General features: G+C 39.1%; 1 protein-coding gene and 1 long non-coding RNA gene across 2 annotated transcripts in view; one reads left to right on the top strand and one right to left on the bottom strand.

The window, feature by feature from the left end:
• The window catches only part of KCNMB2 (potassium calcium-activated channel subfamily M regulatory beta subunit 2), a 375,173-nt gene that overhangs the window by 65,803 nt on the left and 292,966 nt on the right, over positions 1–16,404 (top strand). The window lies entirely within an intron of this gene.
• The window catches only part of LOC142143896 (uncharacterized), a 115,424-nt gene continuing 100,324 nt past the window's right edge, over positions 1,305–16,404 (bottom strand). The window contains exon 3 of the long non-coding RNA XR_012689591.1: positions 1,305–1,358. This is a non-coding gene — a long non-coding RNA (uncharacterized LOC142143896). The remainder of the gene's footprint in view (positions 1,359–16,404) is intronic.

The following is a 16,404-nucleotide window of genomic DNA, read 5'->3' on the forward strand; positions in this document are numbered from 1 at the left end:
ACCCCTTCTTAGCCCTCCTTCTCCCAGCCCCCTCTCCAACATGATTTATACAGCCCCCTCATCCCCTTCTTAGCCCTCCTTCCCCCAGTCCCCTCTGCAACATGATTTATACAGCCCCTCACCCCCTTCTTAGCCCCCTATCCCCCAGCACCCTATCCAGAGTGATCTATACAGCCCCCTCACCCCCTTCTTAGCCCTCGTTCCCCCAGCCCCCTCTCCAACATGATTTATACAGCCCCTCACCCCCTTCTTAGCCCCCTTTCCCCAACCCCCTATCCAGTGTGATTTATACAGCCTCCTCACCCCCTTCTTAGTCCTCTTTCCCCCAGCCCCCTCTCCAGCATGATTTATAAAGCTCCCTCACACCACTTCTATTTAGCCCCCTCTCCCCTGTTGTCTCCAGCCACCTCTTCCCCCATTATTTTATACATAATTACCCTGTCTTCTTTCTTCTTTACGCTTCTCCACTGCTTCTTCCTTATTTCTTCTTTACTGAACTGTCTGCTGTTGGCTCCTCTCCTCTGACAGGGTCATCGTCATTATATTAGATGCTGCAGGACAGAGGTCAGAGTTTTAAAGGCAGAAGGAGCCGGGCGCCGGGCGCCATTTCGTATGCGCCAGCCGACCGGCAGTCTGAATCTGAGGTCTGTCACGGTCACTTTTTTTTTTAACAGTCTCACAGAGGCAGGTAGCGGGCGACCGCTGCGCCCCCTTGGGGCAGCACCCTGGGCGACGGCACCGCCCGCACCTGCCTAGTTACGGCTCTGATCACAGGTGACCAGAAGCCAGACAAGCAAAAACACACAGCCACGTGGAAAGCAAAAAAGACAATTATGAAACTTGTCTCATTTTTGTTATTATATCTGATGTGTGGTATTTGATATGTTTTTTTCCTAATAATACACTTATTGGAATTTTTCACAAAACAGTGTATATGTTTTTTTATCTTAAACAGTGACATTTACATCAGATTGTTACATTTACTTACCTTACAAAAAGGTACTTATAACATATTCCCTGAAGAGGGCTGCCTCCACAGTTTCAGCAGGGTTGGGGTCAGCCTCTACCTCCTCCTCACCAGCAACCTCAGCCTTCATCCCTGGAGCCCCACTCCTGATGACAATGTTGTGAAACACCACACATAGAGCAATGATGTTGCATACTTTCCTCTGTGCATACAATGATGTATGCCCCACCAGATCGGTCAAGGCACCTAAATCGTGCCTTTAAAACCCCAAATGCCCACTCAACAACTCATCTGTTGGCTGTATGTGTTGAGTTGTACGTGATTTCACGATCTGTGTGTGGGTTCAAAATAGGAGTGAGGAGCCAAGGGCGGAATGGGTATGCGCAATCTCCTATGAAGGGTGACAAAGACAAAGTGACAAAAAATTAGTCAAGACTTACAAAACATACCAAATATACTTATGGAATATGCTAACATCATATGGTGTGACTGGTATAGAGTGAAATAAAAAATTTGCATCAAAGGCCCTCATTATGAAATTTTTTTCATTATGAGAAGCATAATGAAAAAAGGATTAAATTTGCTCATTTCCCAAATCATGTTCCATTGGAGGGGGAGGAAAACTTATAATGTGATTGCAGATTTATAGATGGTGGAGGGAATGTCAAAGATCAACTGTAAATTACATTGTAATAATAACACAAAATTAAGTGAGCTAAATGTAATAAACAGGCACATTTTCACTTCTGAACCAAATTATAACCAAATTAGCAGATAATGCATTTTTTTATGTTTTTTCCAGGACTTTTTATATTTTGGTTTGATTACTCCCTTTAATGAATCCAGCCCTAGGTGCATAATTTTGGCAAGCAAAGCATCCAAAATTGGATTATTTGCACCTTTGTTTAACCATGTGGGCTTGGAGAGGTAACTACCTTTAAATTGTGTGTACATATTTCTATTTTGGTTTGAGCATGTCCTAGACCATGTAGGTTTGTTATTTGGGAAAAATGATAAACTGACATTATTGTATAAGAAAACCACAAATAAACAAACCATCACTTGCATTGTAATGTGCACAATATTACAGAATAGTGAGATGTAACATCAGAGGGCAAACTACCATTTCTGGCTAGAGTGTATGGGAAGGTCTGAATGCCCCCAAAAGATTATTAATAAATAGTGACAAAATGGAATTTAAATTACCGAACAGCCACGCATGTCTACATGGCCTTGCACCCCCTTGTCTCTCTTCTAATGTGTGCCACATACCTGATTGCCTGAAAGATAATGAGTCATGGGTACCCCCCTCCCAGACAGCAACTAGGTCCTGAATGAGGAGAGACGGGTCACATATAGACTGGACATTGATCAAGTGGAAATTCTTCCTATTCATATAAATGGAAGCATTCCCAACAGTACCAGGGCTATATGTGTTCCATCTACTGCCCCTTTGAGGTGTGGAAAGCCAGCTATAGTGGAAAACTTCCACTTTATGGGTACAAGGGACTCATCGAGTGGCAGATGAATAAATTGCCTGAGCCACGACAGGATCGCCCTCAGCACAACCTTCAGTACACGGCCGCCGTGTACACTGTTATCTGGAACAAACTAGTGGTGCAAAAGTGCAGTACCGCCAACAGTTTGGTCAATGGCGGTACTGCTGTCGGGATGGATGTGGTGCACTAATTAGAAATAATTAGATTTCATACAGATGATTCTACCACACTTGGGAAATGGAACCACCTGTGGCGAGTAGCAAGTACCTGCAATATAAAAGTCACAGAGCTTGGAAGAGGTTCGGTTATGTTTTTGAGTTGCTGTGCTGCATCAGGCACTGGGTACCTTGAACCTGGGCATGGCATCATTAAATCTTGAGCTTACAGGCCATTTTGAAGCACAATGTTGAACTCAGTGTCAGAAAGCTGGGTTTCTGTTAAAGGTCATGGGTCTTCGAGCAGGACACACTTCAGGAAATACTCAGGAATAGTTCAAATAGACAAGGCGGTGGACTGCTCTATAGTGGCCAGCAACTAGTCCATATAAAAGACCCCACTGTCCTGAAGATGTGGTCCCTTCCACATCTTCAGGATAGTGGGGTCTTTTTATTAATATATGTAGATAGGGCTGATTTTCTTTTGCTATAGAAAATCACCTACAGTCCTTGTCAAAAATATTGTCACCATTGCAATTTCAGCTATCTGTCATGGAGTTGTGCAGTCATACTTTAATTTTAAAGAGAGTTGCAGTGTAAAATCAAGTTAACACTGAACAGTGTATTTTAGCTTCCTGTTTTATACCTCAAAAATTGTTGGGTTCCGGGACCATTTAAGTATAATTGTTTTCAGTATTAAGATAAATAAAGCTCCAGGTCCAGATGGCATACACCCAAGGGTCCTTATGGAGTCAAACTCGGAAATAGCTAGACCGCTATTCTTAATTTTCAGAGATTCAATCTCATCAGGCTCAGTACCAAGGGATTGGCGAATAGCAGATGTGGTGCCGTTGTTTAAAAAGGGGACGAGATCACAACCAGAGAATTATAGACCTGTAAGCCTGACATCAATAGTGGGGAAACTACTGGAAGGTATTTTAAGAGACAGTATTCAGGATTACTTGGTACGCAATAAAATTATTAGTGGGAATCAACATGGATTTGTGAGGGATAGGTCATGTCAAACTAATCTAATTAGTTTCTACGAGGAAGTTAGTGGGAACTTAGACCAGGGCAGGACAGTAGATGTGGTCTACTTAGATGTTGCAAAGGCCTTTGATACAGTGCCACACAAGAGGTTGGTTTACAAAATAAGGGAACTGGGTCTAGGAAACAAAAATTTGTACTTGGATCGAAAACTGGTTAGCGAATAGGGAACAGAGAGTTGTGATAAATGGAACATTTTCTAATTGGTCAAAAGTCTTAAGTGGAGTACCTCAAGGTTCCGTGGTGGGACCACTCCTTTTTAATATATTTATTAATGACCTTGGTGATGGTTTAGAGAGTAAAGTTTCTGTTTTTGCAGATGACACTAAACTCTGTAAGGTAATAAAATTAGAGCAAGATGTAGCTTCTCTACAGAGGGACTTAAATAAACTAGAGGATTGGGCGGCCAAATGGAATATGAGGTTTAACACAGATAAATGTAAGGTTATGCATTCAGGGATCAAAAACAAGAACGCAATCTATAAATTAAATGGAATTAATTTAGGAGAATCTATAATGGAAAAGGATTTGGGAGTGCTCGTAGACAGTAGACTTAGCAATAGGGCTCAATGTCAAGCAGCAGCTGCAAGGGCAAACAAAGTATTGGCATGCATAAAAAGGGGCATAGATGCAAGGGAAGACAGTGTAATTTTGCCACTGTATAAATCGTTGGTAAGACCTCATCTTGAATATGCAGTACAGTTCTGGGCACCACTCTATAAAAAAGATAATTTGGAACTAGAAAGGGTTCAGAGAAGGGCGACAAAATTGATAAAGGGTATGGAGTCATTAAGTTATGAGGAAAGGTTAGCCAGTTTAGGCATGTTTACTTTAGAAAAGAGGCGGCTAAGGGGAGATATGATTACTATGTACAAATACATTAGGGGTCAATACAGAGTGCTTTCATGGGAACTTTTTACCCCAAGGACCATACACAGGACACGTGGTCATCCCCTAAGGTTAGAGGAGAGGAAATTGCACAACCAGCAAAGGAAGGGGTTCTTTACAGTAAGGGCAGTCAAGATATGGAATTCATTGCCAGGGAAGGTTGTGATGGCAGATTCAATAGATATGTTTAAGAAAGGGTTAGACAAATTTTTAGTGGAAAGGTGTATCCAGGGATACGACCGTTAATTTAAAATGAAGGATAGTAGTGGATATAGGGCAAAAATAGGACTGCAATATTGAGTCTGGGGGGATTTTCACAATTGAAACAGATTGGCGGTTGCTTACTCTGGATTAATTTCAAATATAAGTGCAGGATTGCAGGAGATCCAAAATAGGTTGAACTTGATGGACTGGTGTCTTTTTTCAACCTCATCAACTATGTTACTATGTTACTATGTAGTATTTTTAAATAATAATAGAAATTTACATCTGCAGCTGGCAAGTGTCAAAAATATTTTATCCGCAAAGGAAGCTCTTAGGTTTATTACATGATTTGGAGAAAAGGTATGTCTATACATGTTGTTTATTTTGCAGTAGTAAAGTCTAAACACACAACTGGTAACATATTAGTGAGCATGGTTTTTCATTCAAATAGGTGCAGCTAATACAGTTAACTAAAAAGTACAATACATATAAAATCATACTTGCTTACACCCCTGGAACGTTGGAATTTTAGGGAATCCCATCATCATAGCCCCCTTGAGAAATTATGAAGATATAAGTGAGAAAATGATGTACGAGTTATAGATCTGCTATGTGATGTAAGTAGGAGGAAAATGATGATTGACTATACTATTAAAGCACAGGACTTTAAGTTTGATTAGTGAATACATGGAGTAAGTGCAACAACTGGCACAGAGGGGAAGCAGTGTGGTATAATGTGGCTTATACACCTCTCAGCTAATTCTTAATATAGAGGTCTGACACTGCCGCTTTTTTATTAGTTATGTCTGATTTGACCACATGCGTATATGTCCAAATTGGAAAGACAGTCAGATGATGGCTGTACCCATAGTTCAACTGAATTTCCCAGACAGTATCTGAAGGTTCCTGATCAGATGTTGATCCAGATCAGCGATCCTTGTGAGCCCATACATTCTGCATTCTGCGGGCAACTAGGTCTGAAACTACTTCATTATCTAGAAAAAAGCAGTGTCTATTAGTACCTTAAGGCCCATTTACACTGAATGCACCAGATAAGGCTCACTTCAGTAAAGCAATTAGGGGTTTACAACATACTTTTTACACCACTACCCCTGTGTATGAATCATCAAGTTAGCTATCACCTTTTTGGTAAGCATTTAATTTGTAAATTTATAAGAAAACAACAGTTCATACATTATATTCTTTCTTTCATCCATGTCTGTTACTATTTTAGACCAGATTTACATACCATGTGCTGGGAAGGTGGTTACCCTCCGTGGGATTCAACTCATTTGGGCAATCCAGGATATTGCTCAATCAATTTATAGGCTATAGCAGGTGCTTGAATGGGTGGGGTTATCCTGAAAGGAACAAACACACAGAGAGATCCCCACACCACACATGTTTGTGTCAGTAGCTGAGGGGGAGTGCTGGCGCTGTATTGCTGTTTGGAGGCTTCTGGGATACCTCTTTGGTAAGTTAGCTCTCACTTTAAAAACACATATGTATGGCCCAAATATATGGGACTCTCATTGTTTAGAGTTAGGACCACCCTATTAGCAAAAGCGCCGTGGAGAGGCGGGACGCTTTAACATACATTTACAAATGTGTGCAACTAAGACTTTTGCATTTTTATCTACAGTAGAAATGGCAGATCTGTTGCTGGCTATAGCAGTGTGCTGCGGGATTTCTCTGTGTGTTTGTTCAATCCAGGATATATAGGTTTATTGACAGCACAGGCTCTATAGACAGGTACAAGGTAAATGGTATCCTTTACCAGCATTCTTTTGCAGTCAGCACCCAAAATAATAATCTCCATAGCTTCCCTGGAATCCTCAGAGTCTTATCCTCCTGCAGTATTACCACTATCATTAGCTAGACAGTTCTGTATAGATAATGTACTCAATGCTTTGTAGCATGCTGTTGATTGTTCTTTAATCTTTGGAAACAGGATTTACAATTAGGAAACTGTGTTTTGGAAACAGAAGAGTTAAGTACCTTAGTATTTTTAGCAGTGTGATACTATTGAATAAAGCAAGACATAATATTGGCTATATTTAATGTGTTCTTTACACAAGCATTTATATTGTACAGCAACTGTCTGTTGGCCAAGACACACATTTATCATCTTCTTTATAGTCCTTTCTTTGTTCACTGCTATTGTCCTTTTGTAAAGCAGCTGAAGGCAAACGAGCTTTATTTGTTAAGTTCTACAGAACACAAGGCGGTCAATTTAGATCACCGGATAAGCACTTTCTTTAATTATATATTGTTTTCTTTCAATGACTGTAGCAATTGCTATTGATACAGTGAAATAAAAGAAATAGACTTGCAAAAGAACTGAATTTGCATCCCTTTGTTCATGAGTTCCTAGATACTATCCTGAAGACATCATTTTATACTATTCTTTCCCTACACTAAGCACCAATGGTATTAAAGCTAGAATTTACAAGGTGTCTTTTCTTGATTGATGTAAATAGAAATTGAAGCATACACTCCAAGTTTCCCCTTGCATAAAATCCAGCTGTTTGGATGTATGGAATCCAAAGCCATAATTTGGACTATATTGGTCTTACCGTTGTTGTGACTAAGGACCAGTGCAAGATCCGCGAAGACTAACCCCCCCTAAATTGCCCCCCCCCCCCCCCCCCGGTAAAATTATTTTCTAGTTCCGCCCCTGCTAAGGACATGCATTTTCAAATGACTGTAGGAACAAATATTCAAACGCTAACATCAGTTCCCAAGCCATGGGTGTATGTTTTAAGCTTTGCAAATGATTAAGTGAATATCAACTCAACAGATAAAAAATATTTATTTTAAACCTATGCATACATTGCATCTATTCATACATGTGAAAGCTAGATATTAACTCCTCACTCTATTACAGACAGCTGAAGCTTCTTCCGCATCTTTACGCATCTTTAGGGCAATGTCCTGATGGCATCTGATGCCAAAAAGCTCATTCTGTAGGCACTTGTGTTGTTATGACATCATTGGTCCTGCCTTGTTAGAGAAGCACATCAGTCTTAAAATGGAAACCTGCTGCAGAGGGTTGACAACAAGCATGGTGGATATATTTAGTTCAATAGTCCAGTAATTGCATGCATATTTTTCTGCTCAGTAAAATACAGCCTTCAATGTATTAAATTGAATTCTAATAAATTCAAAATGAAAGGCAAAGGTGTCATTTTCTACTAAATGGTGTAAGGGAAAGAAGGTTCAAATTGCTCTGAAAAGGCAAAATTGTATTTGAACATGAAACCACTTTAGTTAAAGTGAACAGTTTTGAAGAACTAAACATCAATTGTTATATTTATAAACACATAAAAGTTTGTTGTATGTTGTGTTTGTTGTATGTTGTGTATGTTGTACAATTGCTTATGAAAATATCACAAGTTGCCCTTCACTTTCCTTTTATGTGTTACAAGGGACAATGCATTATTTCTTGAAATCTGTGATGGCTAATCTGACATTAAAGTGTAATGTCTTCCATGGCATAGCCCAGTTTATTTCATGTCACATGTCTTTAATGCTTTTAGTACTAAAGTGTCCAACAACCTTGTTGCAATAATTTCAGGTCACTGATTCCTGCCTTCACCAAATGAGCAATCTCTTTTTAAAGCAAGCTTTCTACTAGCCAGGGGAGCAAAGCATAGCGAATGGCTTTTATATTGTCCCTTGTATAGTAGAAAGTCATTAACAGTCTACAAAATAAACTTAGGTGAAGAAAATGACATACAATGTCACATGAAAATATTTAATAATTGTGGCAAATGCTGCTGTTTGAAACAGTTGCATATCTTTATGGCTTGGTCACATAGCCACCATAGAAACTGCCCTTAAAATGTAGAAGTAAAAAGTTTGGTTTGTGAAACCTGTTTTAAAATTGTCCTTCATCAGGAACAAATTACACTCAACATGACATGCATAAATTAAAATTACACACAAAAAATAATTAATAATTATTTACATTGTACAAGACAAAAATATTCAAATAACACCAACAAGACTACTTTGTTTTATGTCCAGGTAGTGAGTGCCAGTTATTAATGTTTGTAGTACTAAGCTGCAATGCTTTTAAGATAAGGTACAGTCCCCTTCCAGTTATCATCAATGGAGCAGGGACTGCTTTGTAAAAGACAGAGAACCCTTACCTGTCCATATTATACAGAGGTTGTTGTGTAGTCAACTAATATTATGACATATTACACAGTGCTGTACATTGGGGGTATCATGACACATTAGAATCAATGACATGAAAAAGAAAGGTACCAATGGCCTTGCCCAAATATGTTTACAATCTAAGAGGTGTGAGGAGCACTTGATACATAAAGTAGCAGACTAACAACTGTTGCACTATCAATAATAAAGCTTTTGCTGATAAGTTGCATTTCTGTGCAGCTATGTGTGGTGTGGTGCAGTTGGAATAAAGAGACAGTGCGAGATGGACATTAAACAGGAACCTGACACTGTAGAAATCTAAAAAGAGTCAGCTGCAATCAGTGTCAGACCGGGGCATGGAGGTATCCCCCAGGAGAATGCAATGGTAGAGGCCCTTAAAAGGCAAGTGGTTGCCTTTTATCAGTGACTGCTGAAGGAGCTTGGCCAGCCACCAGAGATAAGCCACTAGATGGGGGAATAAAGTTTACTTTTTTTTCTGGTACACAGTAGGTCCTGAGCTTTGTGCTTCATCTTCCATTTGAACAACTTTTTTCAAATCCTCCTGTTGCCGGCATCAAGTAGTCATCAAGTTAACCAGGCTTTGGAGTGTTTGAAAACAACAGCTCAAGTGAGTGACACAGCGCTGGCGAGCTACAGTGGCATCCATATAATTAATAGCTCCTGTCTGTTACCAAGGAAATAGTTAAATACCTTACCTCCTTTGATCCCACTCCATCACATTTCTCCAGTTAACTTATGGCTTCACCTTCTCTTTCTCATCTGGTATTTTTCCTTCAAATATACTTTGATTATTCCAATATTAAAGAAACCAGTCTCAATCAGTCATCTTTTTCAAGCTACTGCCATATGTATTACTTCACCTTTGTTTAGAACTCATTGAATACAAGTTTATACCTGTTTTATTCAATATTAATACTAACTCTCTATTGGACCCCCTTCAAGCTGAATTCTGTGCAATGTATGACACAGAGACAGCTCTCATTAAGGTTCTAATGATACACTGATACACTATATTGTTTAATCATTCTAGATATTGGATGACCATACCCTTATCATATAAACTGAACTTCCTTGGCATAAGGTAGACTGCCCTATCATGGTTTTCATTCTACCTTTTCAACCATTCATTAGATTAATTCATCCTACATCATTTGGAGTGTTCCAAGGTTCAATGCTGGGTAACTTCTGTTCTCCTCTTGGAATCTCAAAAAGTAACTTTGTTTTCAAGTACTAACACTTTGCCAATGATACCCAATTTAGCACCTCATTATGTGAACGCTCTCAGTATTCACACCTTTCACTAAATGTCTAACCACTTCCACCATCACTTTCACATCACAAGCACAATTCTGTCCTAGGCTTTATGTTTCACATAAAGATTGTATTCACCTCAAAAAAATATCTCTGTTATAGGATAAAGACAATGGTAGTTACCTGCCGGAGTTTACACTACTCAAGAGGGGGGTGCAGAGTCTAACGCGCGACCGGTCTTCATCAGGGAGTTTGGGTTTCGCTGCAGGAGAAACGCAGGTCGCGGTCTTCAAACGGAGCCACCAGTGAGGCAACTGATAGTAAAGGGTAGTCAGACAGGTTGGGTCAGTTACATGCGGACATAAGAGGCACACCAGGGAGATCCAGAGGGAATGATCACAAGCAAACCGGGTCAATATGGTTCATATAGCAGAGGATCCAGAAAGGTAGTCAAGCAACAGGGTCAAACACTGGAGATCAAGAAAAGCCAAGGATAATCCAGAAGCAGGTCAGAAGAAAGCCGGGGTCATGCACAGGAAATCAGCAAACATGTGAAGGTGGGTAAATAATGCTGGAGCTGGGGGTCCCAATTTTCTGGCACCAGGATGTTGCCAGAGACATCCTTAAATAGGACAAGTACTGAAGCGATTAGCGCCGGGGGCGCAGCATCACAGGACATCGCCGAAGCTTCCTGTAGCATTCCATTGCCTAGCAATGGGACGCGTATGAGCCTTAGAGCCGGCAACCAGATGTGGTGGAGCAGGCAGAAGGCAGCCATCCCTGAACGGAAGAGAGATGGCGTCTGACAATCTCCCATTATTAATACTTCTAAATACTAACATAAGTTCTTCATTATCAACACTACACAACACAACACAAATTATTGTCATTTTCTAGTAAATGGCCTTCCATTAACCTCACTTAAACTTTGTCAAAATAGTTTGAATTTAGCTGCAAATTGATTATCTTTACTATTTTACACTGTACACCCTGTTTCCTTAGAAAATAAGCACTTGTGCTTTGTGGTTCATTTCATGAATTGCCTATAGAGTTCATACTTCAGTGAGCAGAGCCATACCACCTTCTGATATATTGTATGCTACTGTTTTGTATGATATGTTCAATATGTATCACTGATTGTACAGCTTTGTGAAATATTAAAATAAACACACAGCCATGTTCTACTAAGATTTATTTTGTGGCTTTAAACTTAGAGGGGGAGATTCAATTGGCTGCAATGTGTCTCCGGCTGCGCACATTACCGGCCATTACAATATGGAACTCTGCTCATTTTTAGTCACACCTCTGTGAGGTGCAAGGAAAAATGGATGAAGAATCCATCCTCAACAACAGTGCAGTGTGTCTTCCTGGACTGCTTATGAAACACATTGTTGATTTGAATATTTTCCATTGACAGTAAACATAGCATAGCATAATAAAAAATAAAAATTTCCAAGCCGCACATCTCAAACAGTGACTTGTTGCTGCCTTCAAAGGATGGAAGCGTCAGTCCTAAAAATATATAGATAAAGTGAACCTAAGGTGTAAGAAGAAGATGTGGGGTAGTTATAGTTGTGACAATAGTAAAACAATTAAAGTATTACTAAAGGTAATATGTCTTTCTTCTTTCTGTTTTCTGAGGCATTTTGTGCCAGAACAAAAGCATATACATAAAATAGCAAGAATGTTTCAAAATTGAAACCAGTGGCTATTGAGAACTGCTACAGGGTTAAATGTACACTTCCATTGAAAATCCTTCACTTTGGACACACATGGATTGATTTTTTTTATTTCAACACTGTGTACTAATAGATGGAATCTAAATGCAATGGAATCAGAGCTGTAGACATAGAGAAGAATATTCTGTTTGCTCTATGTGTTTCAGTTTTGTGTGCAGAGTTAGCTCCACCAAGTAAAATGTTTGTTTAATCAGCTGGATCGGTCCTTCTTTCTAACATATCATGTTTTGCTTTGCCTTCTATTCGTTTGATCACATTTCACAAATATTCCCCAGTCAGGTTAAGCTTTATTGGTTTGCTTAATTATACAACTTATTGATTCATATGAATTTACAATTTTTCTTGTGATTATAAATACCCATACTGTTCTTTTTTCTGTTCAGACATTATATTGATTTTAGGTAAGAGCATTGTAGCCATATCAGGGTAAAATTACTCCCAAAATAATATTGTACTCATAGCTTTGGTTGGGAAATTTGGAATTATGATTCTTTGCTTTTAAATGTCATGAAATGTCAAGCGTAATGGCATGTATGATCATAAAAGGATATGTTTAGGTGCAATAATTTCAGAATCAAAATATCTAGCTGCTTGTAAAAGGGTGCTAAAGGGCTCTGAAATCCCTAATAGCCTGGCAAATGTAGTGAGGACCATTTAATAATGATATTTATGATTATTACTGTCAACCAACTCCTTGAAAAGGTAGTTCTGATTTAACCTAAGAAATATAAATCTTATTTTCCTTTGAATCCACAGGACCAATTTATATATAATAAACTTATGCTTATATGTTCACAAAAACTGCAAACAAGATGTAGCTTCATTTAAAATGTTTTGTGTTCTTAATTAACATTCTAATTGTAAAGCTCATATATATTATAAAACAGTAAACAGAATACATTATACCAACTCAACAGGTTTTGTTTTCTCTCTTAACATGGATGGTATAGCACAGATGTTCATACAATACATTACATACATTGTCTGTTTTATAAATATATGTTTAATGTGTTTGTGTGTGTCTCTCAGCTACTGTGCCGTGTAAAGGTGTGTCCATCAGTTTCACTTATTTTTAAAGGTGTGTGACTGTATGGTGTGAGGACGTAGTATAGATCAGTGCCTATTGTGAAGAGTGTGTGTGTGTGCTCCGTATTGTGTGTGTGTGTGGGGGGGAGCTGTGAGGGAGTGGGGAGAGAGACTCCATTTTAAGCATTCAAAACATATAGATAAACAGTATCTCTCTAGTAGTTGATAAACTACAACAGTTATAATCGCAGAATTGTGGTACCACAGCCCAAAAGACATTTAATGATATCGTGCACCTATTTCGGCATAATTAGAGAAATACATAGATATTAATGGCAAGATGGCGATGTTTATTTTGAAGGTAATTTTATGACAGAAGGAGATGGGTGGATCAGGGTGCTCCTTACTGAATGCAGACAGTGCACATTTGTGAACTTTTTATTGAGCCTATATATAAAACTTAGATTTTGAGTCCCCAGGGCTCCAGATAGGGGTGGAGGAGAATGTTAGTAAACTATACTGTAGGTGGTAGTGGAGCACTAAAATAGACTAATGGTGTGGGGAGAGCATATTTATTAGGATTTCATGTAAGCATTTTTATCCAAAAAAGTGTGCCTTTTACAAGAGTGTACTTTATATTTTTAATGATGTATTTTTAAATGTGACTTATGTAACAGAAATAGCCCCTAATGTCCCCACATTAATTTACAAGATAAACATTGCTGGAACAAGAGGCATTTTAGAAGAAAAAACATGAAGGGGGTGATCCTGATAGTTTGCTGGACTTTGAAATTTAGCTTTTTACTATTTCTTCAATGTACGTTTCCATATGAACCTGCAATCCCACAAAAATAGACAGGGTGCTTTTCCAGGGGCAACTCCAAAAAACAGAAAGTGGGTGGACATCTATTTATAGGTTAAGCTAAAAAAGATATGTGTATTTGCACGTATTTAACGGATTTGTAAAATCAATACATTTTAATACATAACAAAGGTACAAGTGATAATATGTACATAGGAGTCATGATCTTCCTATGTTTATTGAAGGTGCAGAAATCATCATGAGTAAGTAATCATCAAGGTTGCATTATATTGTAATCTTTTTCAAATATACTTGTACATACATTTATCTAAGGTTGCAAGAACAATATGATATTAGTAACTCTAGTTACAGCAGTATTCATATATACATATACATTGTGAGCAGCTTAAACACTGATCAGTGTATAACTGTGTAGACCTGTCACACGCTGGTCCCATAGATAAGTGCCGGCGTTGTTACCTCCTTCCTGGAAGCGTGATCCAGGCTACTGCTTCATGTCAAGGCTCCTATGTAGTTGGGTCTGCACATGTGCTGCTTGTTTTCCCTATTGGTTAACTCCTACCAGTTCCCATTGGTGCATAGGATTATGGAGCGCTATTTAAACTTCCCATGGTCCCTTGGTCCATTGTTTGTTCTTTCAGTTACATACTCTTCCTATGGGATTAGGCTCCTGTTGGCTTATCTCCTCCGCTCTGCCTTGCTTTGTTCGTTTGGATCAGCCAGCTCTACTTCGCTACTGCTTCCAAGCTGGGACTGCCGCTGTAACAAGCAAACTCACCCGTTACCAGAATCGCTATTTACCGATCAGCCGGTTCAACTCCACTACTGCTTCCACGCTGGGACTACCGCTGTAACAAGCAAACTCACCTGTGGATAGAATCGCTAGTCACAGATCAGCCAGCTCAACTTCATCGCTTCTTCTACGCTGGGACTGCCATTGTACAAGTAACTCACTTGTTATTGGAATCACTGCTATTATCCTGAGTTTCCAACTGCAAGCCAGCTAGTTTCATCTATCATCTTCATTGACTACTTGAACTGCTGCTGTATCATGATTCTCCTGCCATTACTCTGAGTTACTAATTGCAGCCAGCTGGTTCTATCATCTTCATTGACTATTTGAGCTGCTACTGTATCATGATTCTCCTGCCGTTATTCTAGTTACTAATTGCAAGCCAGCTAGTTCTATCCTCTCTATTGACTATTTGAACTGTTGCTGTATCAGCGATTCTCCTGTTGTTACCCTGAGTTACTAAATTGCAGGCCAGCTAGTTCTATCATCTCCATTGACTATTTGGACTGTTGCTGTATCATTAATGCTCCTGTTGTTAACCCGAGTTACCAAATATAAACCAGTTATTTTTGAACCATTCTCATAGATTTTTTGAACTGTTGCTATACCAGTGATTCTCCTAACATTATCTTGAGTTATCAAAACCTGTGTTTCAAGCTCCACTTCTCTGTCTCGCATTAGGGAGGCCGCAACCTGCGGGACAGGGGCAACAAAGCCCATACCTCCTTGCGGGGGTCACTGGTGAAAACCCCCTACCCGTTAGACTCTGAGCTCCTGAATGAGTACCACTCATTGACAGAGAACATGGATCCACTAAATATTCTGCAGATTCGTGACAAGACCCATGTGGAGACCCATAATAAAAGTACATTATAAGAATAATAATATATTGATTTAACAAATCTGTTAAATGTCAATCACCATCAACTTATCAAAGGTGATTGGCAGAGTAATCAAGATCTCAATAAGAAGTGTTTAAAAACCACACATCTGTATTACTTTGAATTAACCCTGAGGCAGCTCACTTGAACCGCAGGGGAAACTTGTTGGTTTATACTTATTTTCACCACTTATTTTTATCCTTTGGGTCTTCTAATTTCAAGGGGACCCGATTGATTTACTTATTCTATGTTGTTTCTTGCCCGCCCGCTTGCTGGGACAAAGCACACGCACAGCAGTCAGCACTTTATAGCCGGCAAGAACTACAGAGCATGCACAAACTCTGTTACATTCCAGACCATGAAGCTTAATCACAAGCCGCCCACCACTTCCACAGGGGCGGTAGAAAGGACAGTCCAACAGGAGATGATTATCTAAGAGGGGAATTTAGAGTCCCCAGAATATTGCAGCTACAAACATAAGTTGGGAATTATTTAATACCATCTTTGAGTATTCGGATAAGAACTGTGATAAATAACATCACCACAAAGGGACTCTAGAATTTGCAGACATTTACTGCTGATCATAAAGGACGGTTAGAAATATTTTTCTCAACAACTTACCTAAACAATACCTAAGTTAACCATATTTTTTACTGGTGATATTGTGCATCTCCTTTATGCAATATTTACTAAATGGTGGACATGATTTCCATTCCACCTATTGAACAACTCTAAGTAACTTTAGCGCTAAGTGTGTTTCGTAACATTTTAGCTTGAAAATTATATTATGTTAATGTTAATTTATTAATGTTCTGTCCGGAACATCTGTTTTTATATGACTCTGTGATTTTGACAAATAAAACTATTTTCATATTATTGATACTGCCTAAGGTGCACAGACCTGTTACCTAGACACATCGATTACCCGTCACACAACCTTTTCCCATTC

The sequence above is a fragment of the Mixophyes fleayi genome, chromosome 3, assembly GCF_038048845.1.
Source record: "Mixophyes fleayi isolate aMixFle1 chromosome 3, aMixFle1.hap1, whole genome shotgun sequence".
In the NCBI taxonomy this organism is placed as follows: domain Eukaryota; kingdom Metazoa; phylum Chordata; class Amphibia; order Anura; family Limnodynastidae; genus Mixophyes; species Mixophyes fleayi.